Source organism: Vitis vinifera, chromosome 18 (genome assembly GCF_030704535.1).
Source record: "Vitis vinifera cultivar Pinot Noir 40024 chromosome 18, ASM3070453v1".
In the NCBI taxonomy this organism is placed as follows: Eukaryota; Viridiplantae; Streptophyta; class Magnoliopsida; order Vitales; family Vitaceae; genus Vitis; species Vitis vinifera.
Genome location: NC_081822.1, coordinates 15,586,751 through 15,607,367, shown reverse-complemented (window position 1 = coordinate 15,607,367; position 20,617 = coordinate 15,586,751). Strand labels below are relative to the sequence as shown.

Sequence of the window (20,617 nt, the reverse complement as noted above, 5' to 3'; positions counted from 1 at the left end):
AGCTCGCAAGAGATAACTAATGGATGTCTCCTTGGAGTCCAAAAGCTTACCAAGTGTTGGCAATTCCAGAAAATCCTACCTTAAAGTCACTTCCCAGAGGCTCGCAAGGGGTAAACTAGTGCATCTCCATGGTTGGAAATCACTTGCCTTACCAAGTGTTGGCCCAGGTGACTCTAAGGCGTTTTAAGTTAACTAAAAACATAGAAATCACTAAAGAATTTCACTTCCTCTTCATTACTGGCTGAAACCACAAAGCTTTGCATTCTTGCACTTGGAACCTTCCCCGGCAACCTTAGCTCCAAGGAATTAGAGGTTTAGTTACTCATTCTCTGGGGAAAATTCCTCAGAGAGTTCATAACTTAGTAAGAAAATAAAATTACAAAGTGAGAAGGTAAAGCAATACAAAGAACTGAACTTTACTTGCTTACCCAAAGCTTTTCAAAAGGATCTCTCTCCCTGAGAACAGGCTCCCGAGAGGTACTTATATGAACATAATATAAAACTAATTATTACATAGATATTTTCTCTTTTTACTAACTTAAAAGCTAAAGAATCTTGTAATTGGTGGCTTACAAGGAGTATTTTGGGATTTAGACAACAAAAAATCTAATAGAAAATATCTCCAAATGTCGGTAGCAAATATCGGGATGCTCTAGGAACCATTTCGCAAGAGAAAATGGTGTCTGCGAGATTTCGCAGACACTCAAGAAGGGCTGCGAAATCACTTCGCAGCAAAAGGCTATTCTCGCAGGGCTGCGAAGTTGGCTTCCATCTTGAGGTTCCCAGCTTCCAGCTTGCGGCATATATCGGGCAACTTCAGAAGGAAATACACCCTACTGTACAAAAAGGCTGCGAAATCACTTCGCAACAAAAGGGTGATTTCGCAACACTTTGCAAAATGCTTCCTTCAGCTTGGAGTGATTAACTTGCAATGGCTGTAACTTCTTCGTTTAAACTCCGAATTACGCACTGTTTAAAGCATTGGATTGTTGACTTCCTGAGCTTTGAAATGGTATATAGCATACATCAATTGGACTTCAGAAAGTGCTCCAAAAGTGGCTGCTACGACTGTCATCAAGAATATGCTTCATGGCAGATTCTCTTTACTTTTTCTCCTTGCATTCCGGATTTACTCTTGGCAAATGACTTCTAAGCTTTGCCCAAGATTCCTCAAAATTCTCCTCAAACTTGAATTGCTTTGGTGATCAAAATACTAACAAAAACACCAAAACTTACACAAAGTGATTAAAATTGCTTTCAAGGGTCCTTAACATGCCAATTGAGTTAAAAGGCCAAAACTACTACTCAAAAGTGTTTAAAAGGATTAATTATAAGCTATCAAATAGCACTTTTTGAGTAGTAATCACTCCCCCCAACCGACATATTGCTAGTCCCTTAGCAATATAGGAGAGAAAAATTGAAAATAAAAAGCAAACTAACCTATAATTTACAACATCATGCTGAAAAACAATTTTCAAATGGCATGATGATCTAATTCTCTCATATGGAACATTGAAGAAATACAAACCCAAATTTCAACAAGATTTATAACAAACTATGCTAAACACTGTCAATCAAGGGAATGCATTATACAAACTGAAGTTTTAAAATCATTTCCACTTTCAAAGAACCAATTTTAATCTTCCACAAAAATCTATGTGTATTGGTTCCTTAGCTTCCGAGAATAATATGCTAAACTAATCTCTCCCCCCAACCTATCTCTTTTCAACACTTAGCAAACTGACCAAAATCAATAAAGAAAGAACACACTTTTTTTTTTTTTTAGAAGGCTTTATGGGGTATTCTCTCTGAATTGTCCATGTAATGGGGGTCCATCGATGACTCCCAACCAATTAAGGTTTAGGGCATCAAGTTTTAAGGATCTTTCAACCACTAACTCCTCGGATTTTTCCCTGGACTTTTGAGAATGAATTTTTAATACCCAAGCACCTACCATATGCTAACTCCACCTATCCACCCTTGTAACGAGCATTGAGGTCGGTGACTCCCAACCAATTAAGGCTTAGGGTACCAGGCTTCAAAGATTTTCACCATATACCCCTCAGACCTTGCTCGGGTTTTAAGGCAAGCAAACAACTTTCTTTATTTCAAAGGCTCATTGGCCTTTTGCAGGGTGTTTCAATTTTATCAAATGAGGTCAAATGTACCAAGTCCCAAAATTATCCTAAGTCAAGAGGGAAATAGCTTTTCATCTTATAAACGGAATCTAATGTGCACAGTGTGTGAATAGCTTAAAGTGGAAGAACTAAATTCAATTTCAATAGAAGCTTCAACAATTGAACCACTTTAGTGAGCATAATCCATACTCTAAGTCAAGTGAAAAACAACAGTTCAATTTCTCCTGTTTTAATTTGAAATTTTTTCCTCAAGATTCATGGAGAATAGAGTAACAAGAGTAAAAAACAAAAACTACAACTAATTTACCAAAATAATTGCATTACCAAAAAGGCTTAGCATACTTCCTTTAACTTAGCATACTTCCTTCCTCATCCCCCCCCCCCCCCCCCCTAACTGAACTGAGCATTGTCCTCAATGTGATATGAGTGATTGTAATTAAAGGGAGGAAGTGGTACCACCTGAGTGATATCAATTTCGCATACTGATTGGAGAAACCACATGTTTAAAAAAGAATAAAATATGTGAGAAAAGGAAATAAGAATAAATTAATGCTAACTGTTAACAAGAAATATTAGACTTGTATTACTTTGAATCCATTTGAGTACAATGTAAAAGAAAAGCAATATAAGCAATCCCAAATATGGTACCAAAATAATGGGATTTCTTTAAAACTAAAAAAAACGAAAAACATAAAAAACATAGGCAGTAGATATAGATATAATAATCTGATGAGTGGTTGGTGGTGGGACTAGGCAGATGGGTCTGCCTCTTGAGTTGGTGCTCCAGATGGAGCCTGAGGCTCTGCTGGATGAGAGTGTGGCACTGCTGTGGTAGAAGTGGAGGGCTCAACAGCTGGTGGCAGGTCGAAATGAAGCTGGAGCTGCCTTAAGATGGCAGTGTGTTGAGCCTGAGTGCCAACATCTACTCTTGGCATGCTCGAATGGCTACCATCTCTTGAACAAGACTGCTCTGAGATGCTGTGAGGGTCTCCAATGAACGGCACAACTCTCTGTATTCAGAAATGGGAATGGCCATCCTCGGTTCATCTGAAGTGGATGGCTGAGATGAAGCTGGAGCAACTGGTGGAGCTCTGGGAATGGCAGGAGCAGCAATAGGTATACCCTCAGGTATGTGTCGTGGGGATGCTCTCCTAGCAGCTGGCTGTGGGTGCTCTGGATGGTCAACTCTATAAGCTGTCATGTTGTTCCATTTGTCGAGAGTAAACATCTCTCGGCAAAAGCGCTTACGCTCCAACTAAGGCTCAGAAGGATACCCCAAGTGCTCCAGAATTTGGCATAGCAGCCTTGGAAAGAGAAGGAGAATGATATCAGCTCTCTGAAGCTTCTTTTTGTGTACCTTCTCTTCGAAATAGAGAAGGGCTGCCAAAATTAGATGATGAGGGCTGAAGAAAATTCCCTCAGACATCTTGAACAGGGCTTCTAACAGGACTCCCCTCCTTTGAGTCCAATGCTGCAGTGGGTAGAGGTTATGACGCAAAAATGCATCAATCAGAAACATGATTGGAGGAAGCTCTCCTCTCAACAGATGCGGACGTGTGGAAGCTCCTCTAGATAGGATATGCACCATTTCCAGCTCAGTAGGACTGGTCCACGCTCTAAAATCATCCAAATGGCTCGGCTCGTAGGGAATTTGCAAGGCCTCAGCTATATGGCGAGCTCCCAGTATGCTATGCCTCCCATCAATGGTAAAATGAATTAAAGTTGGATCCCTGACCTGTTTGGTTGTCATGGATTGATAGAAATCCATGGCTACCCTGGGGTAGAAAAAATCTCTCGGAGTCAGCAGGTGCTCCATGCGGTATCTTCGCAGCAGTTGGAATGATTGGGCAAGCTCCGACCGTAATTGGAATGTAGCTATGTCAAAGCACAGCTTGGAGTGGAATAGCCTGGCTCTACAGTCCAAATTCCCTTCAATTGGAGGCTGCGTCAGCATCGGCCGCCTGATTACTGCTTCAGGGCTATTTCAGATGGAATTTGGGGCTCGGGAAGTGGTGGCTGAGGCTCTTTAGGCTCTGCTGGCGGCGCCGGATATGGAATCGGAGAGGGTTCTAGGGACTGCTCCGTTAAATCAATGGGTTCTGAGCTTTCAACCCTTGCTTTCTTTTGCAGTGGCCGACCCCCTGACCTGGTGAGATAACGTCTCGCCGGAGGCTTCTGCGGCGCGGGCTTTGCCTGAGGAGAAATTGCTTTCGGCTGCGGAGGCTCAGATATGGGTTCTGAGATGGGCTCCTCTCGTGGGACTCTCTTGCGGCTTGAAGGAGAGGAAGACTTGGCCCCTCTGGTTCGCGCCATTTCGGGTTGCCGAAATTTGGCCGGAATGGATGACCGGAGGCTTGCGCGGTGTCGGGCTCGAGGAAGGAGATGAACAGTCTGCGAGAATGGCGCGCTCTCTTTTGAAACCCTTTCGCAGCTCAAATGACCGGTATATATAAAAATAACGGAATGTTAAGGGTCATTTTGAGTTTCGCAGAAAAAGGCCAATTTCGCAACAAAAAGCAATTTTCGCAGCCACTTCGTAATGCGTTTCGCAGCTGCGAAATGAATGTCACTGTGCTGCGAAGTGGCACACGTGTGCCAAAATCGCTTTCGCAATTGCGAAATACCCTGCGGAATGGAACTTTGGTTGCGAAATCAGGGATTTTCACGCTTTATCGCTTCACAGCCGTTTCGCAGCTGCGAAATGGGGGCTCCTGTGCTGCGAAGTGGCACTCATGTGCCAAACTCGCCTTCGCAACTACGAAAATTCTCAAAGAGAATCCCAAAGTGTTGCGGAATGGTTTGGCAACGAAGTGCTCTTTTCGCAGAAGTTTTCCTCAGGCTGCGAAGTCTCGTAGAGCTCTGTTTTTACTCTGTTTTTGCTCTGTTTTTGCTCCGATTTCTTCCCGATTTGTTTTTCTTTCAATTTCTTTGCATTTTCTTTCACCTGAGATCATTCAAAAAGATTAAAACACACATAAAAACATGATTTAAGATCAAAAACTAAGATCAAAAGTATGGAAAAAACTTTGAAATTTACAAAATTTACAAAAATGTCGGACTATGGTAAAACCACGTCCACCAAACCCTTATTTGCTTAGGCTTTTTGTGGTTCAAGGAGGTTGATTTCCTCCTTTTCTGGTTTGAATGGCTCCATGAATGGCGTGAGACGATATCCATTGACTTTAAAGCTGTCCTTGCCATTGGAATTCAATAATTCCACCACTCCATTAGAAAATACTCGGTGAGTAATGAACGGGCCTATCCACCTTGACTTGAGCTTCCCAGGAAAGATATGAAGTCTTGAGTCATATAGTAAAACTCTTTGTCCTTTCTGAAATTCTTTGTTGGAGATTAGTTGATCATGCCACTTCTTCATCCTCTGTTTTGCAACTTTGGAATTGATATAAGCATTATTTCTTAATTCCTCCATCTCATTAAGGTCTAGATATCTCTTTTCTCCGGCTCTGATCAAGTCCATGTTCAGCTTCTTTATTGCCCACCAAGCTTTGTATTCAACTTCCACAGGGAGATGACATGCTTTGCCATAGACAAGACGATAGGGAGACATGCCAAGAATAGTCTTATAAGCTGTTCTATATGCCCACAATGAATCATGAAGCCTAATAGACCAATCTTTTCTGCTGGAATTCACCACTTTCATCAATATGTTCTTTATTTCCCTATTAGCTAGTTCAACTTGCTCGGAAGTCTGAGGATGATAAGGTGTAGCTACCTTATGCTTCACTCCATACTTGGATAATAGAGCTTCAAAAGGTTTGTTGCAAAAATGAGCACCTCCATCACTGATTATGGCTTTGGGCACCCCAAATCTCGAGAAAATGTTCTCTTTAAGGAATTTGAGAACCACCCTGTGATCATTTTGTCTACAGGGGATTGCCTCAACCCATTTAGAAACATAATCCACCCCCACCAAGATGTAAGAATTACCAAAAGACATTGGGAAAGGTCCCATGAAGTCAATACCCCATACATCAAATAACTCAACTATTAGAATGGGGTTCATAGGCATTTGATTTCTTTTTGTTAACTTTCCAAGCCTTTGGCATCTATCACAACTCCTACACATGATGTGGGCATCTTTGAAAAGAGATGGCCAAGTAAACCCTGATTGCAATACCTTCATGGCTGTTTTCTGAGAGGCAAAGTGGCCTCCACATGCATTCTCATGACAATGAGATAGAATCCCTTGCTGCTCCTCTTCAGGGACACACTTCCTTATGATCTGATCTGCACAATACTTAAAAAGAAAGGGCTCTTCCTAATAATAAGCATGAATTTTTGAAAAGAAATGCTTCCTGTCCTGTGCATTCCATTCACTTGGAATTTCACCAATTACTAGATAATTAGCAATATGAGCATACCAAGGAGTTTTCACTAGGAACATGAGTGATTCCTCAGGAAAGTCATCATTAATAGGCAAGGAATAGGAATTATGTGCTATAACTAACCTTGAAAGGTGGTCAGCTACCACATTCTCCACTCCTTTCTTATTTTTGATTTGGAGATCGAATTCTTGTAACAAAAGAATCCATCTAATCAACCTTGCTTTTGCATCTTGCTTTGTCAATAAATACTTCAAGGCTGAATGGTCAGTGAAGACAATGATGAAAGACCCCACTAAATAAGCACGAAATTTGTCCAAAGCAAATACCACAGCTAACAATTCTTTCTCTATAGTTGTGTAGTTCCTTTGAGCTTCATTCAGTGTTTTGCTTGCATAGTAAATCACATAGGGCTTCCCATCTTCCCTTTGGCCAAGCACAGCTCCTATAGCAAAGTCACTGGCATCACACATCAGTTCAAAAGGTAATTGCCAGTTAGGGGCTCTCACTATTGGAGTTGTTGTTAAAAATTTCTTCAGCTGATCAAAGCTGTTTTGACATCTTTCATCCCATATAAACTTAGCATCCTTAGCTAACAGCTCACAAAGAGGTTTTGAAAGACTTGAAAAACCTTTTATAAACCTCCTATAGAACCCTGCATGGTGATTACTACTCAAAAAGTGCTATTTGATAGCTTATAATTAATCCTTTTAAACACTTTTGAGTAGTAGTTTTGGCCTTTTAACTCAATTGGCATGTTAAGGACCCTTGAAAGCAATTTTAATCACTTTGTGTAAGTTTTGGTGTTTTTGTTAGTATTTTGATCACCAAAGCAATTCAAGTTTGAGGAGAATTTTGAGGAATGTTGGGCAAAGCTTGGAAGTCATTTGCCAAGAGTAAATCCGGAATGCAAGGAGAAAAAGTAAAGAGAATCTGCCATGAAGCATATTCTTGATGACAGTCGTGGCAGCCACTTTTGGAGCACTTTCTGAAGTCCAATTGATGCATGCTATATACCATTTCAAAGCTCAGGAAGTTAAAAATCCAATGCTTTAAATGGTGCGCAATTCGGAGTTGAAACGAAGAAGTTGCAGCCATTGCAAGCCAATCACTCCAAGCTGAAGGAAGCATTTTCCAAAGTGTTGCGAAATCACCCTTTTGCTGCAAAGTGATTCCGCAGCCTTTTTGTATAGTAGGGTGTATTTCCTTCTGAAGTTGCCCGATATATTCCGCGAGAGGGAAGCTGGGAACCTCAAGGTGGAAGCCATCTTCGCAACCCTGCAAAGATAGCATGTTGTTGCGAAATGATTTCGCAGCCCTTCTTGAGTGTCTGCGAAATCTCGCAGACACCATTTTCTCTTGCGAAATGGTTCCTGGAGCATCCCGATATTTGCTACCGACATTGGGAGATATTTTACATCAGATTTTTTGTTGTCTAAATCCCAAAATACTCCTTGTAAGCCACCAATTACAAGATTCCTTAGCTTTTAAGTTAGTAAAAAGAGAAAATATCTATGTAATAATTAGTTTTATATTATGTTCATATAAATACCTCTCGAGAGCCTGTTCTCAGAGAGGAGACCCTTTATAAAGTTTTGGGAAAGCAAGTAAAGTTCAGTTCTTTGTATTGCCTTACCTTCTCACTTTGTATTTTTATTTTCTTACTAAGTTATGAACTCTCTGAGGAGTTTTCCCCAGAGAATGAGTAACTAAACCTCTAATTCCTTGGAGCTAAGGTTGCCGGGAAGGTTCCAAGTGCAAGAATGCAAAGCTTTGTGGTTTTAGCCATTAATGAAGAGGAAGTGAAATCCTTTAGTGATTTCTATGTTTTTAGTTAACTTAAAACACCTTAGAGTCACCTGGGCCAACACTTGGTAAGGCAAGTGATTTCCAACCATGGAAATGCACTAGTTTACCCCTTGCGAGCCTCTGGGAGGTGACTTTAGGGTAGGATTTTCTAGAATAGCCAACACTTGGTAAGCTTTTGGACTCCAAGGAGACATCCATTAGTTATCTCTTGCGAGCTTTTGATGGGTAATCCAAGGTTAAAGATCACCTTGAATGGTTACGGCTCAGTGAGAGACTTAAACCATTGCAAGTTGCATCAGTGAGAGAATTAAAGTGAAATCTAATTGAAGGATGTATCTGTACAACACCGGTTAGAGAATTGACTATATGTTGAATCTCTAACGCGAGGAAAGGAACCATCTGACCGAAGCTATGTCTTTTACATGAGGAACCACCCCAGTGAACCTAACTCTCCAAGGAATGTTTTTCTTCCTAAGTTATTCCCATTACTTGTTTTGTTAGTTAGTTTGAATCTAAATCTTTACCAATCAAGGTTTGAGTTTTATTTCTTAAGCTAACCTTGAAATGAAACACTACCAATTCACTTTGAATTGATATCATTTGTAACTTGGAAACCCTTCCCAGTGAACGATCCTAGAGCCGCTATACTATAGTAGCTTTGTCTTTGCTACCCTAGTATATGGTGTAATAGGTTATAAATTTTGTTGATTACTCCCTCAATCAAGGAGCACCAGCTGGACACGAATCAGCTGAGACACCGACTGGGCATGAATCAAAATGGCGCCGTTGCCGGGGAAGGTGTCAAGTTTATAGTGATACTATTTCAGAGCACTTGTGATTTTCATCACAAGTTGGTAACGTTTCTTTCACTTTGCTAATTCTCATTCTTTCTTTATTTATTCATAATCCAAGTTTATCTTTTAAATTCAGCTTAGTTTAATTTTGTTGTTGTAGCCCTGTTTTCTTTTGTTGTCCTTTATTTTCATTTTAGTTACAGATAGATACTAGTTGTGTATGCCAAAGTGGATACGAGACAGTGGAGGAATACTTGTTAAGTGTGATACACCTCATAACAAAGAATTTGAATTGAGCTTGAATATCATGGAGGCTCCACCTGAAGATCAGCATAGTCACCAAGGTCGTCAAGACAATCTCAATGAATTCAGATCAATGAGGGACCGCATGCATCCACCTCGTATGAGTGCACCATCATGTATAGTGCCCCCTATAGAGCAGCTAGTGATCAGACTGTATCTTGTTCCACTTCTACCAACTTTCCATGGGATGGAAAGTGAGAATCCGTACGCACACATCAAGGAATTTGAAGATGTTTGTAATACATTCCAAGAGGGAGGAGCTTCAATCGATATGATGAGGCTTAAGTTATTTCCTTTCACTTTAAAGGATAAGGCCAAAATTTGGCTTAATTCTTTAAGGCCAAGGAGTATCCGTTCTTGGACTGACTTACAAGCTGAATTCCTCAAGAAATTTTTTCCCACTCATAGAACAAATGGCTTGAAAAGGCAAATTTCAAACTTCTCAGCTAAAGAGAATGAGAAATTCTATGAGTGTTGGGAAAGATATATGGAAGCTATAAATGCTTGCCCTCACCATGGCTTTGATACTTGGCTATTGGTGAGTTATTTTTATGATGGTATGTCCTCCTCAATAAAGCAACTCCTCGAGACAATGTGTGGAGGAGATTTCATGAGCAAAAATCCAAAGGAAGCTATGGATTTCTTGAGTTATGTAGCTGATGTTTCAAGGGGATGGGATGAACCAACCAAAGGAGAAGTGGGTAAGATGAAGTCTCAACTGAGTGCTTTTAATGCTAAGGCTGGGATGTATACCTTGAAAGAAGATGATGATATGAAAGCAAAGTTGGCAGCTATGACAAGAAGATTGGAGGAGCTGGAGCTGAAAAGAATACATGAAGTGCAAGCTGTTGCTGAAGCACCAGTGCAAGTGAAGCTGTGTCCTAATTGTCAATCATATGAACATTTGGTGGAGGAATGCCCTGCAATTTCAGCTGAAAGGGAAATGTTTAGAGATCAACCAAATGTTGTTGGACAATTCAGGCCCAATAACAATGCGCCTTATGGAAATACTTACAACTCAAGTTGGAGGAATCATCCAAATTTCTCATGGAAGGCCAGAGCAACTCAATACCAACAGCCGGATCCACCATCTCAGCAATCTTCAAGTCTTGAACAAGCAATGGCTAATCTCAGCAAGGTAGTGGGAGATTTTGTTGGAAACCAAGAAGCCACCAATGCTCAAATCAATCAAAGAATTGACAGAGTGGAGAGTACTTTGAATAAAAGGATGGATGGAATGCAAAATGATATGAACCAAAAGTTTGATAACATCCAATATTCAATTTCAAGGCTTACAAATTTGAACACACTGCAAGAAAAGGGAAGATTTCCTTCTCAACCTCACCAAAACCCCAAAGGTGTCCATGAAGTGGAAAGCCAAGAGGGAGAATCATCACAGGTGAAAGATGTCAAAGCCTTGATCACTCTAAGGAGTGGTAAAAAAATTGAGAAGCCAACACCCGAGCCACATGTTGAGAATGAAGAAGAGATAAATAAAGGGAAGGAAGTGGAAGATAAAGAGAGTGAGATCAATGAAGAAAAGAAGGACTCTGATTCAACAATGAATGCAATTCCAGAGAAGGAACTTCTGAAGGAAGAAATGCTGAAGAAATCAACTTCTCCACCTTTTCCTCAAGCATTACATGGGAAAAAGGGGATTAGAAATGCAGTTGAAATCCTTGAAGTATTGAGACAAGTGAAAGTCAATATTCCACTGCTGGATATGATTAAACAAGTTCCAACGTATGCAAAATTCCTTAAGGACTTATGTACTATCAAAAGAGGGTTGACTGTAAACAAGAAAGCCTTCTTAACTGAGCAAGTAAGTGCAATCTTACAATGTAAGTCTCTTTTGAAGTATAAAGACCCAGGAAGTCCTACCATTTCAGTCATGATTGGAGGAAAGGTAGTGGAGAAAGCCTTGTTAGACTTGGGAGCAAGTGTGAATTTGCTTCCATATTCCGTCTACAAGCAATTGGGACTTGGAGAGTCGAAGCCAACAGCAATCACTCTATCTCTAGCAGATAGATCAGTAAAAATTCCAAGGGGGGTAATTGAGGATGTCTTGGTTCAAGTGGATAATTTCTACTATCCAGTAGATTTTATTGTTCTTGATACAGATCCTACTGTAAAGGAAGCTAATTTAGTTCCTATCATCCTTGGAAGGTCGTTTCTTGCTACCTCAAATGCAATCATCAACTGTAGGAATGGGCTTATGCAACTCACTTTTGGAAACATGACACTTGATCTCAATATCTTCTATATGTCTAAAAAGCAAACCACTCCGGAAGAAGAAGATGGTCTAGAAAAGCTGTGCATTATTGACACTTTGGTGGAGGAGCATTGTAATCAAAACATGTAAGACAAGTTGAATAAAAGTCTTGTGGATTTTGAGGAAGGTTTGTCTAAATCTCCTACTGTGCTTGCTACTCTACAAAGTTGGAGAAAGATAGAAGAAATTCTACCTTTGTTCAATAAAGAAGAAGAGGCAGCTGCTGAAAAAGAAATTCCAAAACTCAATCTAAAGCCTTTACCTGTGGAACTGAAATATACATATCTTGAAGAAAATAATCAATGTCCTGTTGTGATATCTTCATATCTGACCAATCATCAAGAGAATTTTTTAATGAAAGTTCTCAAGAGGTGTAAGAAGGCAATAGGATGGCAAATATCCGACTTGAAAGGCATTAGTCCTTTAGTTTGTACTCATCATATATATATGGAGGAGGAGGCAAAGCCAATTCGTCAACTTCAAAGAAGATTGAATCCTCATTTACAAGAGGTGGTGCGAGCTGAGGTGCTGAAGCTACTTCAAGTAGGAATCATTTACCCTATATCTGATAGCCCTTGGGTGAGTCCTACTCAAGTGGTACCGAAGAAGTCAGGGATCACAGTGGTTCAGAATGAAAAAGGAGAAGAAATTACTACACGCCTCACTTCAGGGTGGAAGGTGTGTATTGATTATAGAAAGTTGAATGCTGTAACCAGGAAGGATCATTTTCCATTGCCATTTATTGACCAAGTGCTGGAGAGAGTCTCTGGACATCCATTCTATTGCTTCTTGGATGGGTATTCAGGGTATTTTCAGATTGAAATTGATGTGGCAGATCAGGAAAATACCACTTTTACATGTCCATTTGGAACATATGCTTACAGGAGAATGCCTTTTGGTTTATGCAATGCACCTGCTACATTTCAAAGATGTATGTTGAGTATTTTCAGTGATATGGTGGAGCGAATTATGGAGGTTTTCATGGATGACATCACCGTATATGGAGGTACATTTGAGGAATGCTTAGTCAATTTGGAAGCAGTTCTTCACAGATGCATTGAAAAAGACTTGGTGCTCAACTAGGAAAAATGCCATTTTATGGTACGTCAAGGAATTGTCCTTGGCCATATCATCTCTGAAAAAGGCATTGAAGTTGATAAAGCAAAGGTGGAGCTTATTGTCAAATTGTCATCCCCAACAACTGTAAAAGGTGTAAGGCAGTTCCTTGGCCATGCAGGGTTCTACAGGAGATTTATAAAAGGTTTTTCAAGTCTTTCAAAACCTCTTTGTGAGCTGTTAGCTAAGGATGCTAAGTTTATATGGGATGAAAGGTGTCAAAATAGCTTTGATCAACTGAAGAAATTTTTAACAACAACTCCAATAGTGAGAGCCCCTAACTGGCAATTACCTTTTGAACTGATGTGTGATGCCAGTGACTTTGCTATAGGAGCTGTGCTTGGCCAAAGAGAAGATGGGAAGCCCTATGTGATTTACTATGCAAGCAAAACACTGAATGAAGCTCAAAGGAACTACACAACTACAGAGAAAGAATTGTTAGTTGTGGTATTTGCTTTGGACAAATTTCGTGCTTATTTAGTGGGGTCTTTCATCATTGTCTTCACTGACCATTCAGCCTTGAAGTATTTATTGACAAAGCAAGATGCAAAAGCAAGGTTGATTAGATGGATTCTTTTGTTACAAGAATTCGATCTCCAAATCAAAGATAAGAAAGGAGTGGAGAATGTAGTAGCTGACCACCTTTCGAGGTTAGTTATAGCACATAATTCCCATCCCTTGCCTATTAATGATGATTTTCCTGAAGAATCACTCATGTTCTTAGTGAAAACTCCTTGGCATGCTCATATTGCTAATTATTTAGTAACTGGTGAAATTCCAAGTGAGTGGAATGCACAGGACCAGAAGCACTTCTTTGCCAAAATTCAAGCTTATTATTGGGAAGAGCCCTTTCTTTTTAAGTATTGTGCAGATCAGATCATAAGGAAATGTGTCCCTGAAGATGAGCAGCAAGAGATTCTATCTCATTGTCATGAGAATGCATGTGGAGGCCACTTTGCCTCTCAGAAGACAGCCATGAAGGTATTGCAATCAGGGTTTACCTGGCCATCTCTTTTCAAAGATGCCCACATCATGTGTAGGAGTTGTGATAGATGCCAAAGGCTTGGAAAGCTAACAAAAAGAAATCAAATGCCTATGAACCCCATTCTAATAGTTGAGCTATTTGATGTATGGGGCATTGACTTCATGGGACCTTTTCCAATGTCTTTTGGTAATTCTTACATCTTGGTGGGGGTGGATTATGTTTCTAAGTGGGTTGAGGCAATCCCCTGTAAACAAAATGATCACAGGGTGGTTCTCAAGTTTCTTAAAGAGAACATTTTCTCAAGATTTGGGGTGCCCAAAGCCATAATCAGTGATGGAGGTGCTCATTTTTGCAACAAACCTTTTGAAGCTCTGTTATCCAAGTATGGAGTGAAGCATAAGGTGGCTACACCTTATCATCCTCAAACTTCCGGGCAAGTTGACCTAGCTAACAGGGAAATAAAGAACATATTGATGAAAGTGGTGAATTCCAGCAGAAAGGATTGGTCTATTAAGCTTCATGATTCATTGTGGGCATATAGAACAACTTATAAGACTATTCTTGGCATGTCTCCCTATCGTCTTGTCTATGGCAAAGCATGCCATCTCCCTGTGGAAGTTGAATACAAAGCTTGGTGGGCAATAAAGAAGTTGAACATGGACTTGATCAGAGTTGGAGAAAAGAGATATCTAGACCTTAATGAGATGGAGGAATTAAGAAATAATGCTTATATCAATTCCAAAGTTGCAAAACAGAGGATGAAGAAGTGGCATGATCAACTCATCTCCAACAAGGAATTTCAGGAAGGACAAAGAGTTTTATTGTATGACACAAGACTCCATATCTTTCCTGGGAAGCTCAAGTCAAGGTGGATAGGTCCGTTCATTATTCACCGAGTATGTTCCAATGGAGTGGTGGAATTATTGAATTCAAATGGCAAGGATAGCTTTAGAGTCAATGGATATCGTCTCAAGCCATTCATGGAGCCATTCAAACCAGAAAAGGAGGAAATCAACCTTCTTGAGCCTCAAAAAGCCTAAGCAAAGAAGGGTTTGCTGGACGTGGTTTACCACAGTCCAAAATTTTTGTAAATTTTGTAAATTTTCAAGTTTTTTCCATACATTTGATCTTAGTTTTTGATCTTAAATCATGTTTTTAGGTGTGTTTTAATCTTTTTGAATGATCCCAGGTGGAAGAAATTTCAAGGAAATTGAAAGAAAAAAAAAATCGGATCGAAATCGGAGCAAAAACAGAGTGAAAACAAAACAAAAACAGAGCTCTGCGAGATTTCGCAGCCTAAAGAGAACTTCTGCGAAATGAGCATTTTGTTGCCAAACCATTCCGCAACACTTTGGAATTCTCTACAGAAATTTTCGCAGCTGCAAAGGCGAGTTTGGCACACGAGTGCCACTTCGCAGCACAGGAGCATCCATTTCGCAGTTGTGAAATGGCTGCGAAGCGGTAAAGCCCAGATTTCGCAATAAAAGTCCCATTCCGCAGGGTATTTCGCAATTGCGAAAGCGATTTTGGCACACGAGTGCCACTTCGCAGCACAGTTACATTAATTTCGCAGCTGCGAAACGCATTGCGAAGTGGCTATGAAAATGGCGTTTTGCTGCGAAATTGGCATTATACTGCGAAACTCAAACTGACCCTTAGTCTTCCATTATTCCTATTTATACCGGTCATTTCAGCTGCGAAAAGGGTTTCAAAATCAGAACGCGTCATTCTCGCAGGCTGTTCATCTTCTTCCTCGAGCCTCACCGCGCAAGTCTCCGGTCATCTTCTCCGATCAGCAGCTCCGGCCAAATTTCGGTAACCCGAAATGGCGCAAACAAGAAGGGCTAAGTCTTCCTCTCCTTCAAGCCGCAAGAAAAGCCTGCGAAAGGAACCAGTTCCAGATCCCGCTTCTGAGCCTTCGCAGCCAAGAGCAGTTCCTCCTCCGGTGAAGCCTGCGCCGCCAAAGCCGCCGACGAGACGTTACCTTACCAGGTCAGGGGGTCGGCCACCGCAAAAGAGACACAGGGTTGAAAGCTCAGAACCCATTGACTTGACTGAGCAATCTCCAGAGCCCTCGCCGTTTCCAACTCCAGTTCCCTCGCCGATTCCCTCACCAATTCAGCCTCCGGTGCCATCTCCGGCGCCGCAAGCAGAACCACAGGAGCCTCAGCCGCCACTTCCCGAGCCCCAAATTCCATCTGAAATAGCTCCGGAAGAAGTAATCAGGCGGCCAATGCTAACTCAGCCCCCAATTGAGGGAAATTTGGATTGTAGAGCTCGACCATTCCACTCCGAGCTATGCTTTGACATAGCCACATTCCGATTGCAGCCGGAGCTTGCACAGTCATTCAACCTGCTGAGGAGATACCACATGGACCACCTACTGACTCCGAGAGACTTTTTATACACCAGGGTAGCCATGGATTTCTATCAATCCATGACAACCAAACAGGTCAGGGATCCAACTTTAATTCATTTCACTATTGATGGGAGACATGGCATATTGGGAGCACGCCATATAGCTGAAGCCTTGCGGATTCCCTATGAGCCAAGCCATTTCGATGATTTTAGAGCTTGGACCAGTCATACTGAGCTGGAGATGGTGCACACCCTGTCCAGAGGAGCTGCTACGCGATCACATCTGTTGAGGGGGGAGCTTCCTCCAATCATGTTTCTGATTGATGCATTTTTGCGTCATAATCTCTACCCACTGCAGCATTGGACTCAAAGAAGAGGAGTCCTCTTAGAAGCCCTGTACAAGATGTCTGAGGGATTTTTCTTTGGGCCTCATCATCTAATTCTGGCAGCCCTTCTCTATTTCGAAGAGAAGGTACACAAAAAGAAGCTTCAGAGGGCTGATGCCATTCCCCTCCTCTTTCCAAGGTTGCTTTGCCAAATTCTGGAGCACTTGGGGTATCCTTCTGAGCCTCAATTGGAGCGCAAGCGCATTTGCCGTGAGCTATTCACTCTTGACAAATGGAACAACATGACAGCTTGTAGAGTTGATCAGCCTGAGCGCCCACAACCAGCTGCAAGGAGAGCATCCCCACGACACATACCTGAGGGTATAACAGTTGCTGCTCCTGCCATTCCCAGAGCTCCACCAGCTGCTCCAGCTTCATCTCAGCCATCCACTTCAGCTGAGCCGAGGATGACCATACCCATTTCTGAATATCGAGAGTTGTGTCGTGCATTGGAGACCCTCACAGCATCTCAGAGCAGTCTTGCTCAAGAGATGGCATCCATTAGAGCATGCCAAGAGCAGATGTTGGCCACTCAGGCTCAACACACTACCATCTTAAGGCAGCTCCAGCTTCATTTCGACCTGCCACCAGCTGTTGAGCCCTCCACTTCTACTCCAGCAGAGCCACACTCTCATCCTCCAGAGCCTTAAGCCCCAGCTGAAGCACCAACTGAAGGGGTAGACCCATCTGCCTAGCCCCAGCACCACCCACTCATCAGATCATTATATCTATATCTACTATTTTTGTTTTATGTATTTTGTTTTTAGTTGGAAAGAAATCCCATTATTTTGGTACCATATTTGGGATTGCTTGTATTGCTTTTCCTTTGCATTGTACTCAAATAGATTCAAAGTAATACAAGTTTAATATTTCTTGTTAACCATTAGCATTAATTTATTCTTATTTCTTTTTCTCACATATTCTATTCTTTTTGAAACATGTGGTTTCTCCAATCAATATTCGAATTTGATATCACTCAGGAGGTACCACTTCCTCCCTTTAATTACAATCACTCATATCACATTGAGGACAATGCTCAGTTCAGTTGGGGGGGAATGAGGAAGGAAGTATGCTAAGTCTTTTTGGTAATGCAATTATTTTGGTAAATTAGTTGTAGTTTTTATTTTTTTACTCTTGTCACTCTATTCTTCATGAATCTTGAGGAAAAATTTTCAAATTAAAACAGGAGAAATTGAACTGTTGCTTTTCACTTGACTTAAGAGTTTGGATTATGCTCACTAAAGTGGTTCAATTGTTGAAGCTTCTATTGAAATCAAATTTAGTTCTTCCACTTTAAGCTATCCACACACTGTGCACATTAGATTCCGATTATAACATGAAAAGCTATTTCCCTCTTGACTTAGGATAATTTTGGGACTTGGTACATTTGACCTCATTTGATAAAATTGAAACACCCTGCAAAAGGCCAATGAGCCTTTGAAATAAAGAAAGTTGTTTGCTTGCCTTAAAACCCGAGCAAGGTCTGAGGGGTATATGGTGAAAATCTTTGAAGCCTGGTGCCCTAAGCCTTAATTGGTTGGGAGTCACCGACCTCAATGCTTGTTACAAGGGTGAATAGGTAGAGTAGCATATGGTAGGTGCTTGGGTATTAGAAGCTCATTCTCAAAAGTCCGGGGAAAAATCCGAGGAGTTAGTGGTTGAAAGATCCTTAAAACTTGATGCCCTAAACCTTAATTGGTTGGGAGTCATCGATGGACCCCCATTACATGGACAATTCAGAAAGAGTACCCCATAAAGCCTCCTTAAAAAAAAAAAAAAAAAAAAAAAGTGTGTTATTTCTTTATTGATTTTGGTCAGTTTGCTAAGTGTTGAAAAGAGATAGGTTGGGGGGAGAGATTAGTTTAGCATATTATTCTCGGAAGCTAAGGAACCAATACACATAGATTTTTGAGGAAGAATAAAGTTTGGTTCTTTGAAAGTGGAAATGATTTTAAAACTTCAATTTGCATAATGCATTCCCTTGTTTGACAGTGTTTAGCATAGTTTGTTATAACTCTTGTTGAAATTTGGGTTTGTATTTCTTTAATGTTTTCATGTGAGAATTAGATCATCATGCCACTTGAGAATTGTTTTTTATCAGCATGATGTTGTAAATTATAGTTTAATTTGTTGTTTATTCTCATTTTTCTCTCCTATATTACTAAGGGACTAGCAATATGTCGGTTGGGGGGAGTGATTACTACTCAAAAAGTGCTATTTGATAGCTTATAATTAATCCTTTTAAACACTTTTGAGTAGTAGTTTTGGCCTTTTAACTCAATTAGCATGTTAAGGACCCTTGAAAGCAATTTTAATCACTTTGTGTAAGTTTTGGTGTTTTTGTTAGTATTTTGATCACCAAAGCAATTCAAGTTTGAGGAGAATTTTGAGGAATCTTGGGCAAAGCTTAGAAGTCATTTGCCAAGAGTAAATCCAGATTGCAAGGAGAAAAAGTAAAGAGAATCTGACATGAAGCATATTCTTGATGACAGTCGTGGCAGCCACTTTTGCAGCACTTTCTGAAGTCCAATTGATGCATGCTATATACCATTTCAAAGCTCAGGAAGTCAACAATTCAATGCTTTAAATGGTGTGCAATTCGGAGTTGAAACGAAGAAGTTGCAACCATTGCAAGCCAATCACTCCAAGCTGAAGGAAGCATTTTCCAAAGTGTTGCGAAATCACCCTTTTGCTGCAAAGTGATTCCGCAGCCTTTTTGTATAGTAGGGTGTATTTCCTTCTGAAGTTGCCCGATATATTCCGCGAGAGGGAAGCTGGGAACCTCAAGGTGGAAGCCATCTTCGCAACCCAGCGAAGATAGCATGTTGTTGCGAAATGATTTCGCAGCCCTTCTTGAGTGTCTGCGAAATCTCGCAGACACCATTTTCTCTTGCGAAATGGTTCCTGGAGCATCCCGATATTTGCTACCGACATTGGGAGATATTTTACATCAGATTTTTTGTTGTCTAAATCCCAAAATACTCCTTGTAAGCCACCAATTACAAGATTCCTTAGCTTTTAAGTTAGTAAAAAGAGAAAATATCTATGTAATAATTAGTTTTATATTATGTTCATATAAATACCTCTCGAGAGCCTGTTCTCAGAGAGGAGACCCTTTATAAAGTTTTGGGAAAGCAAGTAAAGTTCAGTTCTTTGTATTGCCTTACCTTCTCACTTTGTATTTTTATTTTCTTACTAAGTTATGAACTCTCTGAGGAGTTTTCCCCAGAGAATGAGTAACTAAACCTCTAATTCCTTGGAGCTAAGGTTGCCGGGGAAGGTTCCAAGTGCAAGAATGCAAAGCTTTGTGGTTTTAGCCATTAATGAAGAGGAAGTGAAATCCTTTAGTGATTTCTATGTTTTTAGTTAACTTAAAACACCTTAGAGTCACCTGGGCCAACACTTGGTAAGGCAAGTGATTTCCAACCATGGAAATGCACTAGTTTACCCCTTGCGAGCCTCTGGGAGGTGACTTTAGGGTAGGATTTTCTAGAATAGCCAACACTTGGTAAGCTTTTGGACTCCAAGGAGACATCCATTAGTTATCTCTTGCGAGCTTTTGACGGGTAATCCAAGGTTAAAGATCACCTTGAATGGTTACGGCTTAGTGAGAGGCTTAAACCATTGCAAGTTGCATCAGTGAGAGAATTAAAGTGAAATCTAATTGAAGGATGTATCTGTACAACACCGGTTAGAGAATTGACTATATGTTGAATCTCTAACGCGAGGAAAGGAACCATCTGACCGGAGCTATGTCTTTTACATGAGGAACCACCCCAGTGAACCTAACTATCCAAGGAATGTTTTTCTTCCTAAGTTATTCCCATTACTTGTTTTGTTAGTTAGTTTGAATCTAAATCTTTACCAATCAAGGTTTGAGTTTTATTTCTTAAGCTAACCTTGAAATGAAACACTACCAATTCACTTTGAATTGATATCATTTGTAACTTGGAAACCCTTCCCAGTGAACGATCCTAGAGCCGCTATACTATAGTAGCTTTGTCTTTGCTACCCTAGTATATGGTGTAATAGGTTATAAATTTTGTTGATTACTCCCTCAATCAAGGAGCACCAGCTGGACACGAATCAGCTGAGACACCGACTGGGCATGAA

At 40.7% G+C, this 20,617-nt stretch overlaps 1 pseudogene; it reads right to left on the bottom strand.

Annotated features, from left to right (window-relative positions):
- Positions 1-20,617, bottom strand: part of LOC132253096 (uncharacterized) — a 174,641-nt pseudogene that overhangs the window by 105,866 nt on the left and 48,158 nt on the right.